Source organism: Cervus elaphus, chromosome 5 (genome assembly GCF_910594005.1).
Source record: "Cervus elaphus chromosome 5, mCerEla1.1, whole genome shotgun sequence".
Lineage (NCBI taxonomy): Eukaryota > Metazoa > Chordata > Mammalia > Artiodactyla > Cervidae > Cervus > Cervus elaphus.
This window is the reverse complement of record NC_057819.1, coordinates 111,202,148-111,206,373: the sequence shown is the minus strand read 5'-3', so window position 1 is coordinate 111,206,373 and position 4,226 is coordinate 111,202,148.

Here is a 4,226-nt window from a genome sequence, read left to right as displayed (position 1 = left end):
GCATCTGAGCTGTGTCCCTACCTCTCCCCTCCCCCACCTCTCGAGATTCTAGGAGGATGCCTTAGACTTGGGGTGAGTGTGAGGTTTGAAAATGTTACACAAGTTATTCAGGCTCACAAAACGCCCTCCCTGGCTGAGAACCACTGCACCTTCACCCCCTGCCTCTCCTCCAGGCTCCACAAGGCATTCTGGGCTCTCCCCTTGCCTGCCTTGCTTCCGGTGCACGTTTGCCTTGCAGTGCGCCTGCCCCGCACTCAGGCCCAGAGGTAATCCCGGCCCAGAGGGCCTTCCCCCACTGCTGCTTCCACTTCAGCCTGGCTGTCTTTGACCTGCTCCAGGGTTTTCAACAAACATTCATGGGGGCATCTCTCTGTATGCTGGCATACCACTAGGTTGTGGGGGTGGAGGACGAAGTGAAGATGAACAAGACACAAAATACTCCTTCCATGTGCAACAATTGTTTCATTTGTCTAAAGCTGGTCCTACCATCACTTCTATGTATGGTGTCCCTTTCAAAAACTAGCCTGATATCCAAAAGAAAAGGATATCCAGGGAGGGGGGATCGGGATGGGGAATACATGTAACTCCATGGCTGATTCATGTCAATGTATGACAAAACCCACTGCAATGTTGTGAAGTAATTAGCCTCCAACTAATAAAAATAAATGAAAAAAAATAAAAATAAAAGTCTGAAAAAAAAAAAAGGATATCCATCTCTACTGCTGTTTTCATCACAACATTAGGACATTGGAAAAGGTGGCAGCTACAGGGAAGGGGCACAAGAAGGTGACACCCAACCACAGTGAAACTTCTTGAAATCTTTAACTCTGCCAATCTCTCAAACAAGATAGCTGCTGCCTGATGCCCCTGCCCCATTCCATATCTTCCAAACTCCCTCAGGCTCAACTGTTAACCTTCTCATACTTACTTTTCTCTCTCAGGATAAATCTAACTAGCCTCTCCTATTTTCCTGCTCATCCCATCACCCCTCATGATTGGCAGAATAAAGGCCCAGAAACAAAGCCATATCTCTCAGAAGTGGGAAGGGGGAAAGCCAGGGATGAGATGAGAAGCCCGTGTGAAGGGCACCTGAGGTGGTCCAGTGGTTAAGAATCCACCTCCCAATGCAGAGGACACAGGTTTGATCCCTTACAGGGGAACTTTTATATGAAAAGGCAAAAAGTTATGACACTGAAAAATGAACTTGTCAGGTTGGTAGGTGCCCAATTTGCTACCAGAGAAGAGTGCAGAAATAGTTCTGGAAAGAATGAAGAGGCTGAGTCAAAGCTAAAACAATGCCCAGTTGTGGATATGACTGGTGACAGAAGTAAAGTCTGATGCTATCAAGAACAATATTGTGTAGGAATCTGGAATGTTAGGTCCATGAATCAAGGTAAATTGGAAGTGGTCAAACAGGAGATGGCTAGAGTGAATATTGACATTTTAGGAATCAGTGAACTAAAATGGACCAGAATGGGCAAATTTAATTCAGATGACCATTATATCTACTACTGTGGACAAGAATGCTGTAGAAGAAACAGTAGCCCTCATAGTCAACAAAAGAGTCTGAAAAGAAGTACTTGGGTGCAATCTCAAAAATGACAGAATGATCTCTGCTCATTTCCAAGGCAAACCATTCAATATCACAGTAATCCAAGTCTATGCCCCAACCACTAATGTCAAAGAAGCTGAAGCTGAACAGTTCTATGAAGACCTACAAGACCTTGTAGAACTAACACCGAAAAAAAAGATGTCCTTTCCATTATAGGGGACTGGAATGTAAAAGTAGGAAGGCAAGAGATACCTGGAGTAACAGGTAAGTTTGGCCTTGGAGTACAAAATGAAGCAGGGCAAAGGCTAACAGAGTTTTGCCAAGAGAATGCACTGGCTGTAGCAAACACCCTCTTCCAACAACACGAGACAACTCTTCACGTGGACATTACCAGATGGTCAATACTGAAATCAGATTGATTATATTCTTTGAAGCCAAAGAAGGAGAAGCTCTATACAGTCAACAAAAACAAGACCAGGAGCTGACTGTGGCTCAGATCATGAACTCCTTATTGCAAAATACAGGCACAAATTGAAGAGAGTAGGGAAAACCACTAGACCATTCAGGTATGACCTAAATCAAATCCCTTATGATTATACAGTGGAAATGACAAATAGATTCAAGGGATTAGATATGATAGAGTGCCTGAAGAACTATGGATGGAGGTTTGTAACATTGTACAGGAGGCAGTGATCAAAACCATCCCCAAGAAAAAGAAATGTAAAAGGACAAAATGGTTGTCTGAGGAAGCCTTACAAATAGCTGTGAAAAGAAGAGAAGTGAAAGGCAAAGAAGAAAAGGAAAGATGTGTGTGTGTGTGTATATCAGTCGCTCAGTCGTGTCCGACTCTGCGAACCCATGGGCTGTAGCCCAACAGGCTCCTCTGTCCTAGGAATTCTCCAGGCAAGATATACCCGTCTGAATACAGAATTCCAAAGAATAGCAGGGAGAGATAAGAAAGTCTTCCTAAGTGATCAATGCAAGGAAATAGAAGAAAACAATAGAATGGAAAAGACTAGAGATCTCTTCAAGAAAATTAGAGATACCAGGGGAAAATTTCATGCAAAGATGGGCACAATAAAGGACAGAAACAGTATGGACCTAACAGAAGCAGAAGATATTAAGAAGAGGTGGCAAGAACACACAGAAGTATACAGAAGAGATCTTAATGACCCAGATAACCATGATGGTGTGAGCACTCACCTAGAGCCAGACATCCTGAGTGCGAAGTCAAGTGGGCCTTAGGAAGCATCACTACGAACAAAGCTAGTGGAGGTGATGGGATTCCAGTTGAGCTTTTTCAAATCCTAAAAGATGATGCTGTTCAAGTGCTGCACTCAACATGCCAGCAAATTTGGAAAACTCAGCAGTGGCCACAGGACTGGAAAAGGTCAGTTTTCATTCCAGCCCCAAAGAAAGACAATGCCAAAGAATGTTCAAACTACCTCACAATTGCACTCATCTCACTAGCAAAGTAATGCTCAAAATTCTTCAATCTAGGCTTCAACAGTACATGAACCCAGAACTTCAGATGTTTGAGCTGGATTTAGAAAAGGCAGAGGAACCAGAGATCAAATTGCCTACATCCACTGGATCATATAAAAAGCAAGAGAATTCCAGAAAAACATCTGCTTCATTGACTACACAAAAGCCTTTGACTATGTGGATCACTACAAATTGGAAAATTTTTTAAAGAGATGGGAATACCAGACCACCACCTTACCTGCCTCCTGATAAATCTGTATGCAGATCAAGAAGCAATAGTTGGAACTGGACATGGAACAACAGACTGGTTCCAAATTGGGAAAGGAGTACGTCAAGGCTGTATGTTTTCACCCTGCTTATTTAACTTATATGCAGAGTACATCATGCGAAATGCCAGAATGGATGAAGCATGACCTGGAGTCAAGATTGCTGGGAGAAATATCCATAATCTCAGATATGCAGATGACACCACCCTTATGGCAGAAAGTGAAGAGGAACTAAAGAGCCTCTTGATGAAAGTGAAAGAGGAGAATGAAGAAGCTGGCTTAAAACTCAACATTCAGAAACCAAAGATCTTGGCATCACTTCACGGCAGATAGATGGGGAAACAATGGAAACAGTGACAGACCTTATTTTCTCAGCCTCCAAAATCACTTCAGATGGTAACTGCAGCCATGAAATTAAAAGATGCTTATTTCTTGGAAGAAAAGCTATGACCAACCTAGACAGCATATTAAAAAGCAGAGACATTACTTTACCAACAAAGGTACATATAGTCAAAGCTACGGTTTTTCCAGTAGTCATGTATGGATGTGAGAGTTGAACCATAAGAAAGCTGAGCACTGAAGAATTGATGCTTTTGAACTGTGGTGTTGCACAAGATTCTTGAGAGTCCCTTGGACAGCAAGGAGATCTAACCAGACCATCCTAAAGGAAACCAGTCCTGAATATTCATTGGAAGGATGCTGAAGTTGAAGCTCCAATACTTTGGCCACCAGATGCGAAGAACTGGCTCGTTGGAAAAGACCCTGATACTGGGAAAGATCAAAGGCAGGAGGAGAAGGGGATGACAGAGGATGAGATGGTTGGATGGCATCACCAACTCAATGGGCATGAGTCTGAGCAAGCTCCAGGAGTTGGTGATGGACAGGGAAGCTTGGTGTGTTGCAGTCAATGGGGTCTGAGCAAC